The following is a 10,695-nucleotide window of genomic DNA, read 5'->3' as shown; positions in this document are numbered from 1 at the left end:
GGATGCATGTGAGGTGCAACAAAAATTATGATTAACCTTAACATTTTCAGTTTATATATATAGTATGTCATACAAATTTATATTATTCTGTATTTATACTGTGGATACATTCTGTACACTTATATAACCACCCTAATGGCTGATATTGGAAGTTCAATGTTAAGACTAAACTCTAAATACTAGAGATGTGCGTCGGGCACTTTTCGTGTTTTGTGTTTTGGTTCTAATTCCACTTTCGTGTTTAAGTTTTGGCTAGGTTTTGCCAAAACCACCCTTTCGTGTTTTGGTTTTGGATCTGGATGATTTTTTAAAACAACATAAAACCAGCTAAAATCACAGAATTTGGGGGTAATTTTGCTCCTATGGTATAATTAACCTCAATAACATTCATTTCCATTCATTTCCAGTCTATTCTGAACACCTCACACCTCACAATATTGTTTTTAGGCCTAAAAGTTGCACCGAGGTAGCTGTATGACCAAGCTAAGCTATACAAGTGTGCGGCACGAACACCTTGCCCATCTAGGAGTGTCACTGCAGTTGCAGACAAGATGGTACTATTCAAAAACTAGTCCCCAAACAGCACATGATGCAAAGAAGAAAAAGAGGTGCACCGAGGCTGCTGTATGACTAAGCCAAGCGACACAAGTGTGCGGCACAAACACCAGGCCCATCTAGGAGTGGCACTGCAGTGTCAGACAGGATATCACTTTTCAAAAACTAGGCCCCAAAGAGCACCTCATGCAAAGATGACGAAGAGGTACAATGAGGTAACTATATGACTAAGCCAAACGACACAAACAATTCCCACTGGAATTGTACGTCCAAATCACTGGAATTATACTGCAAAATCACTGTAATTATACGTCCATATCACTGGAATTATACGTCCAAATCACTGGAATTAAATGTCAAAATCATTGGAATTATACTGCAAAATTACTGTAATTATACGTCCAAATCACTGTAATTATATTGCAAAATTACTGTAATTATACGTCCAAATCACTGTAATTATATGTCCAAATCACTGTAATTATACTGCAAAATCACTGTAATTATACGTCCAAATCACTGGAATTATACGTCCAAATCACTGGAATTATACATCCAAATCGCTGGAATTAAATGGCAAAATCACTGGAATTATACGGCAAAATCACTGGAATTGTACTGCAAAATCACTGTACTTATACGTCCAAATCACTGGAATTAAATGGCAGTACCACTGGACATATACAGAAGTGTCAGACAGGATGGCACTTTAAAAAAAAAAGTCCCCAAACAGCACATCATGCCAAGAAGTAAAAGAGGGCAATGAGGTAGCTGTATGACTAAGCAAAGCGACACAAGTGTGCGGCACAAACACCTGGCCCATCTAGGGTTGGCAAAGCAGTCCCACTGCACTATTGGTGGATACCGGACGCATGTCTAATACCAGCATAGTTGTTATGGCCTCAGTAATCGGCTTTGCAACAGGGTATATATATATATATATATATATATATATATATGGCAGTATCACTTGACTTGACATATATGCCAGTACCACTGTAATTATACGGCAGAATTACTGGAATTATACTGCAGGATCACTGGAATTAAATGGCAAAATCACTGAAATTATACGTTCAAATCACTGGAATTAAATGGCAAATCACTTTAATTATACTGCAAAATCACTGTAATAATACTGCAAAATCACTGGAATTATACGTCCAAATCACTGGAATTATATGGCAAAATCACTGTTATTATATGTCAAATCACTGGAATTATACGTCCAAATCACTGGAATTATACTGCAAAATCACTGGAATTAAATGGCAAAATCACTGGTATTATACGTCCAAATCACTGGAATTAATAGGCAAAATGGAGGTTGTGGGCTTCCATCGTCATGTAAAGCTGAACCACTAGTCATGAACATAGGCCAGGGCCTTAGCCGTTCCTTGCCACTCCATGTCGTAAATGGCATATTGGCAAGTTTACATTTCTCCTCAGACCATTTCAATTAATTTTTTGGGGTCTTTTTACTGAACTTTGGCTTTTTGGATTTTACATGCCCTCTACTATCACATTGGGCATCGGCCTTGGCACACGACGTTGATGGCATTTCATCATCTATGTCATGACTAGTGGCAGCAGCTTCAGCACTAGGAGGAAGTGGTTCTTGATCTTTCCCTATTTTATCCTCCAAATTTTTGTTTTCCGATATTTTTCTAGAGTTATGTAACACAATATGCGGGACAGGAGAGCGTACCCCTACACCTCACAGGGCAAACCCTGTAAAAATTATTTGGATTACATATTAATAACCCCTTTATTTGAAGTAAATAATATACAGCATAGGACAGCACCACTGAACTTATATGGCAGCACCTCTCGACTGTATTTATACGGAATTATATGGATTTATATGGAATTATATGGCAGGATAACTGGAATTATACGGCAGTATCATGGGAATTATATGACAATATCACTGGAATTCTACGGCAATGTCACAGGAATTCTACGCCAGTATCACGGGAATTATATGGCAATATCACTGAAATTATACAGCAAAATCACAGGATTTATACGGCAATAATTATACGCCAGTATCCCGAGAATTATACAGCAATATCACTGTAATTATACGCCAGTATCACAGGAATTATACGGCAATATCACGGGAATTATGCAGAAATATCACTAGTATTATACGCCAGTAACACTGGATATATGGCAGCCAAGGACGTAGCTACAATAGGTGCAGGGAGTGCAGCGGCTACGGGGCCCACAGCTGAGAGGGGCCGACCTTCCCTGTCAAAGTTTCATGTGTTATATAAATATTTCACTATTGGGTGGTACATTGGGGCCCTTAAAATCGTTTGCCTTGGGGCCTACATTATAACTAGGTATGCCCCTGGACTTGCTTATTGTAATATGTAAATGAACTTGAGGGAATTATAATGTTACATAATATGAACTGGGGCACTGTAATATGGTACAGTATAAAATGGAGGCACTGTAGTGTGGCATAATATGAACTGGGGAATGTGAATTAGGGTTACTGTGTTACATAATGTGTACTGGCAGACCTACAATGTGACCTACAAACAGACACTACTATCGTTCATAAAATAAACTAGGAGACTACTAACGGGAATAACATTAACTAAGGCACTACTATGGTTCAGAAAATGAAGGGCACTGTTAAGGGACATAATAATTAACACCTACTTCGGAGAGGTATTTCTCTAGATTTGGGACAGGGGCCCCTTCAAAATTTGCTATGGGGCCCACATAATTCTCGCTACGCCCCTGATGGCAGCAGAGGACACCACCACTGTGACTAGTCACTGGACTGATGCTGCACAAGAGAGACCGTACCCTGGTCTGATGCAAGACAACACCGCAAAACTGCAAAGGACTTATACAGCAGCACTGGGGACATATAGCAGCAGAGGACACCACCACTGTGACTGGTCACTGGACTGATGCTGCACAAGTGAGACACTACCCCTGGTCTGATGCAAGACAACACAGCAAAACTGCAAGGGACTTATACAGCAGCCAGCAGCACTGGGGACATATAGCAGCAGAGGACACCAACACTGTGACTGGTCACTGGACTGATGCAGCACAAGAGAGACACTACCCCTGGTCTGATGCAAGACAACACAGCAAAACTGCAAAGGACTTATACAGCAGCCAGCAGCACTGGGGACATATAGCAGCAGAGGACACCAAGACTGTGACTGGTCACTGGACTGATGCTGCACAAGTGAGACACTACCCCTGGTCTGATGCAAGACAACACAGCAAAACTGCAAGGGACTTATACAGCAGCCAGCAGCACTGGGGACATATAGCAGCAGAGGACACCAACACTGTGACTGGTCACTGGACTGATGCAGCACAAGAGAGACACTACCCCTGGTCTGATGCAAGACAACACAGCAAAACTGCAAAGGACTTATACAGCAGCCAGCAGCACTGGGGACATATAGCAGCAGAGGACACCAACACTGTGACTGGCTGGTCTGATGCAGCATAAGACACTGACTACACTGGACTGAGCAGCACAAGACCGCACTAGAATCGCCACTCCACTTTCCCACCCCCACACAGACACTGAGGATGGAGACACGTCCTCTCACTACACTCTCCGAGACTGGAGTGAAAATGGGCGCGACGCGTGGCTCCTTATATGGAATCCAAATCCCGCGAGAATCCGACTGCAGGATGATTACGTTTTGCCTCGTTCTGGTTTCCAAGTCAGGTGGGAAAACCCGAGCCTGACTTGGAAAAATTCGAGCCCGGGCTCGAATGGTAAAGTCCGGTAGGGTTCGGTTCTCAGAGAACCGAACCCGCTCATCCCTACTAAATACTTATCTAAACATAAAGATACCAGACAACAGGAATAGGTATAAATTGTGGTAACATTTTATTTGATATAATCTAATTACATTTTTCTTGAATCAATTGATAATTAGTTAGTTTGGTGGCAGACAAAAAAAACCAGATAACATAGCAAACAAAAACGTGCATGCAAATAAATCGTTGGTGTTCAGCTTTTCTCAAACAAATGTGAAGATGTGCTGTGGCATTTCCTGGAAGGGACCATTGGCCTATGATCAAATATAGAAGATCACACCCAGCTTAACCCATAACTAATAAACTACAGTAAACTTCCATTCTTTCCACCAAGGTAAGGCAACTAAGCCACAGCATCACCACCAAAACCTCATTTTGGACCAACTCCAAAATGCCTGTGACCAGAGCCTCCACAGGGAAATAAACTCTTGACTGTCAAATGCACACCAACAGGCCTACATCAAATACACATTCTTGAATTACTGTATATGATACTGTTCATGGCTCCCACCCCCTGGTGGTGATTTTTGTAACTAATTTTTATTCCAGTGAAATCTCTTAATTTGGCCTCATTAGGACGTACTGAAAATATGGCGACATTCCGCTAAGTTGTTTTTGCTGTAGACTGCTTGGAATAGGTGGACTTTAATTATAGACACCCTTTACAAAGTGTTGGTTATAGGTTTCCTATTTGAGGACTGAAGGATCTAACACCCCGTTTGCCAGCATAGGTGTCTTCATGACAAGTATTCTTTCAAACAACTACTGTATATACAAGTTTCCATGCTTTTACGGTATGACCACATTTCTCAAAACCATCTAAGGTCTGATGTTGTGAACACTGCTGTATGTAATATGCAGTATCTACTGTAAAGATGGGCATACACTGGGAACGCCCATCAACCCATACACTGGGAACGCCCGTACACACTACAGCGATGTTAATGAAGGTCGGAACGATCATGTTCCTTCCTTCATTAGCATAAGCAAGCATGCTAGTGATATCGGTAGGTTTGATGTGCAGCACATCAATCCCAGCGACCATCACTAGTGACTGCGAGAGCACACAATCACTCATACACACTGAGTGATGTAGATGATTTGTTGTTACGAAATGGCAAATTGGCACAACATGGCTCCAGTGTGTACCCAGCTTTAGCTATAACTGCATGCAGTGTGACTCATTACCTATGTACCTATATGAGTGGAAATCACTAGACCGCCTGTCGGAATCCCGGCTGTCACAATGCTGATGCCGGATTTCCGACAGATAATGAAATGCCGCCGTCGGTATACTGGCGCCACTGGCTTTTCTCCCCCTGTGGGTGTCCTGTGGTGAGCGCAACGAGCCACTGAGCATGCAGCATGGCAAGCACAGCGAGCCCGCAAGTGGCTTCCTAGTGCTCGCCCCGCTGTCGGCATACTGGTGTCTGGGATCTCCCTGTTGGGATCACCGCCACCGGTAAAAGGTATTTCCATATATATATTAATCTGAGGCAGCTTCTACTTCCCATTCTGGCCTAATATTCAAAAAAGATTACTTTGCACCAAAGATTACAGGTTTTTTTTTACAGTATGTCACTAGGGTACAAGAAACTTGTATTTTATTATTATTTATTATTATTATCCTTTATTTATATGGTGCCAAAAGAATTCCGCAGCGCCAAATTACAGAGTACGTAAACAAATAATCAAAACAGGAAAACAGCAACTTACAGTTGACGACAATATAGGACAAGTACAGGGTAAATAAGTATCAGGTGGCAGAAGACTGCTGGATTTGGTGCAGTTGAAGATTATTAAAGTAAGAAAAAGGATACGCACATGAGGGAAGAGGGCCCTGCTCGTGAGAGCTTACATTCTAAAGGGGAGGGATAGACAGACAGTGGTGACACAGATGGGGTACATAGAGAACGTGGAACAGAGGGTTAGGAAGAGCCTTGGCTGGGTTTGGTGAAGAAGTGGGTTTTGAGAGCCCGTTTGAAGTTTTGTAGAGAGGTGGAGAGTCTGAGGGGGAGAGGTAGGGAATTCCAGAGAAGTGGTGCAGCACATGAAAAATGGAGGTAGGAGTGGGAGGAAGTAATCCATAGACAGGAGAGTCAGCGTGCATTAGCCGAGCGAAGAGGACAGGTGGGAATGTTAGTGGAGATAAGGTCAGAGATGCAGATGGGAGAGGAGTAGGTGAGTGCTTTGTAAGCGAGTGTGAGAAGCTTGAAATGGATTCTGAAAGGGAAGGGAAGCCAGTGAAGGTCTTGTAGGAGAGGAGAGGTGGACGTAGTTCGTTTGGTGAGGAAAATGAGCCAGGCAGCAGCATTGAGGATAGACTGGAGTGGAGAGAGGTATTTGTCAGGAATGCCAGTCAGGAGGAGATTATAGTAGTCCAGTCTGGAGATGACCAGTGAGTGGATAAGGGTCTTAGTAGCGTCCTGGGTCAGAAAGGGTCTGATCCTGGAAATATTTTTTAGATGAAAATGGCAGGATTGTGAGAGGTGCTGAATGTGTGGTTTGAAGGAGAGGGAGGAGTCAAGGATTACTCCAAGACAGCGCATTTTAGGCATCATGAAAAATAAAAAGAACGATCCAGTTTAAGTAATAAACTATATAATACTGAAATACATTTTGCAATAACATGTTCTTTTTTAAACCTCTATCACATTATGGACTTTGGTCCCTATTCAGGTTGGATCGCAAAATTTGAGAATCACAATCCGGCCTATTTTCAAACAACCATGCATGTGCAGCATTCGCATTATGCTTGCGCACCCACAATAAGCGATTATTTCTGCAAACGCATTGTGCTTTAACGCAATTGCATTTTGATTGACAGGAAGCCAGCGTTAAGGGGAGGAAACATGGCGTTTTGTGGGTGTGTTTGTAAAAATGCAGGCGTGGCAAGGCATTTTTCAGGTGGGTCTCTGACATCAGCGATGACCACTTCAAGCCTCTTGCAAATGCCGAATTATGGACAACCTTGTCTGGCGCAGATGGAAAAACTCTTTGATGTTCTGGTATTTGCGTATGGTTATTCGATCACATTCTCTATTTCTGGGTGGCAACTATTTGATTGCAGCATCTGCTTTTTAGCAAAATTAGCGATCCAACCTGAATAAGGTCCTTTATCTTGATATACATATTGCAAATAATTTAGCAACGTTAAACAATAACAAAAATATGGTGTTAGAGTTATTAATGCGATACATTTGTTATTTTCCATTAAGCAAAATATGACATTCCTGCTAACTGTTGTTATTCATGTATCATTTTATATTAATGTACTCTGATTTCTTGTATCTGTCTATGACATACCAGATGTGTTAAATCATATAGTTAATTCAATTGTCCCCCTTCGGCATTCAAGAAAAAACTGTCACCTGACACTGAAAAGAACAAGCCAGTTGCTAGATCTGTTGCTTTATGCCTCAGGCACAGAAACAATAGTCCTTCATGACAACATACACTACTTTGAATTTCCATTATTCCTGTATCTATCAAAAGTTCCTTTGGAACAAAGCTATATGGAAATGACACATCTTGAGGTCATTATTGCTACTTCATTTCTTGATGAACAAAATGCATTTACAATTTACCCTATAATCTTTAGATTTTTCTGGATACTTAATGTCATCAACCACAGTGTTGACAGTTAGGATGTTGACATTGTTAACAAGTCGACAAGCAAAATGTATAATGTCAACACTGTCGACATTAATGTTAGGCTTCTGGGGGAGGTTAAAGGGTAGGCACTATAGGGAAGGTTATGGTTGAGATTAGGGTTACAGATAATACATAGCAAAAAAGGTGGAGGATTGGAGGTCATGACGTCACACGTTGCCGCTGGGACTGGTAAGATGGCCACCCTGCGCCTGCCTACGCAGCCAGTTTGCGCAAACAAGGGGGCATCCCTTATTTTGGGGGGCAGCAATGCGAGCGTAATTGAATTGCGATCGCATCGCTGGTGGCAATTTGCATGCTGGGCGGCATTGTCCTGTGCTGGGTGGCCCGTAGCATGCAAATGATAGCAGTTGCAATTTTGCTAAAATAGCAAAACTGCAACTAAAGCTGACTTAGGTTCAAAGCTTTTAAATGTGGAAGGTAAATAGCCCATCCCCTGTATTAAACCAAGGCTGTATTCATATATTACTAAAAAAAAAACAATATGGGTGACACTGGGGAGATTCTACAAACAGTACAATGTATGGGTTTTGATGCCTGTCATTAAACAACTCCTACTGTACAGTAAAAATATGAGAGCCTAAAGTTTTGGCAGCGATCCTAAATAAATAATATGGCCCCAGGAGATAAAAATTGTGCACTAGGTGGCGCTAATGAGAATGAGTGAATAGAAAAAACTTCCCTTGATAATGTTGATTTCTTCACAGGTAGGTTCACCTTCTCATGGATAACATGTAAGGAAAGAAGATGTAATACAGTGAAATACTGTCAGTCATATTGGTGGTAGATACAAATAGATACACCCAGGTACTCAAATAAACACAGGAAACCCCCTACTAATGGGGCTTTCAAGATATAAAGGTTCTATTCAGATTCTAATGCAGCTGCACGTCTGTATGCAGCAGCTGCATCCAGAGAGTCTGCACACGTGCAGCAGCTGCAGTGCGTGTGAGTGACCCTTCACTATATGACAGCATCCTGGAAAGATGTAGACGCAAGGTGACTGAAAGTGGAGGCCGTCGAGGGGACGTTGACCCGGCATTTCGCGGGCATGGCAGGCAAAACGGGGGGCGTGACAGGAGCATTTCGGGGCTGCTGCATGATGTCACATGCAGCCTCTCTGAGAAAAATAAATTGTGCCAGAACGCCTGCGCAGGTAGGCGTCAACCTCTAATTGTTGCATTCACAATTAAAGTCCATAATACTAAAAGGGCCCAAGGCTCCGACAACAGAACTTTATCTGCAGTGAGTAACATACAGAGTAACAAACAAGTAGAGGTTGAGTCTCCCATATCCAAAATGCTTGGAACCAGAAATATTTTGGATAACGGATTCTTCTGTACAGTATGTTGGAATATTTGCATAACATACAGTAATGAGATATCTTGGGGATGGGACACAAGTCTAAACATGAAATGTATTTGTTTCATATACAGTATACTATATTTACATATAGTCTGAAGGTGATTTTAGACATTATTTTTAATAATTTTGTGCATGAAGCAAAGTTTGTGTACATTTAATGATCAGGAAGCAATGGCGTCACTATCTCAGTCACTCTCATTGTGCCAGAGTCTACTGCACACGTGCAGGTCCCCGAGAACATGGTGCCCATGCTGTATTCCTGGAGACATCTTTATTGTGCATGCATGAATCACCGAAAAATATCCACGGTGGCCATTTTCTGAGTGATTTTTACCGCTCTGCAGAAAGCGGCCCAGTGATTATCTGATAATACTTTCAAATCTTCCAAATCCAGGTACAGGATCCAAAAACACTAGTTACTGGCAGTGTAATTTAGGGTGAAACTATAAATGCACTATGGTACAATACCATAAAACAATATTATTTTTTTATTGTAAAGGGGAGGGACCACCAATCAAGAGAAAAAACAGTGGAGGCTTCCCTGAATCTACATCCACGTCTGGAATCTCCAAAATTGTTCTTTTATACAGTATAACAAATTAGCAATAAGTTTGTACCACATCATAGAATGGATTTAATGTCCCAGAAACCCCTGAACATTAGAAACACAGTGGGTCGCCCAACATGTTTAATTTAACCAAACTTCACCAGGGAGATCTCCTCTTCATCATTAATTTAAAAAAAATGGTTAGATGTCAAATAAAATATAACCAATTTAGAAATTGTAACTCCTGTTTTCGTGTATTTTATTTCTTAAATAAATGATTGTTGTTGTTATTGGGTTACTGTTATATTAATGGGGCTTACTGTCAGATTTCAAAAGTTAAGGAGTGTCTTAAACCCACTCACTGTAATATCTATAGACCAGTTTATATAAATATGCTGCTACAACATTGACTAAGGGCATAATTCAGAACTAATCACAGCAGCAAATTTGTTCTCTAATGGGCAAAACCATGTGCACTGCAGGGGGCAGATATAACATGTGCAAAGAGAGTTAGATTTGGGTGGGTTATATTGTTTCTGTGCAGGGTAAATACTGGCTGCTTTATTTTTACACTGCAATTTAGATTTCAGTTTTAACACACCCCACCCAAATCTCACTCTCTCCGCAAATGTTACATCTGCACCCCCACCCCTGCAGTACACATACTTTTGCCCATTAGAGAACAAATTTGCTGCTACAATCAGGTCTGAATTAGTCCCTAAGTTATGCTTGAGGTTGCAGTAATT

The sequence above is a fragment of the Pseudophryne corroboree genome, chromosome 1 (assembly GCF_028390025.1).
Source record: "Pseudophryne corroboree isolate aPseCor3 chromosome 1, aPseCor3.hap2, whole genome shotgun sequence".
Classification (NCBI taxonomy): Eukaryota; Metazoa; Chordata; class Amphibia; order Anura; family Myobatrachidae; genus Pseudophryne; species Pseudophryne corroboree.
This window is presented reverse-complemented; position numbering follows the sequence as displayed.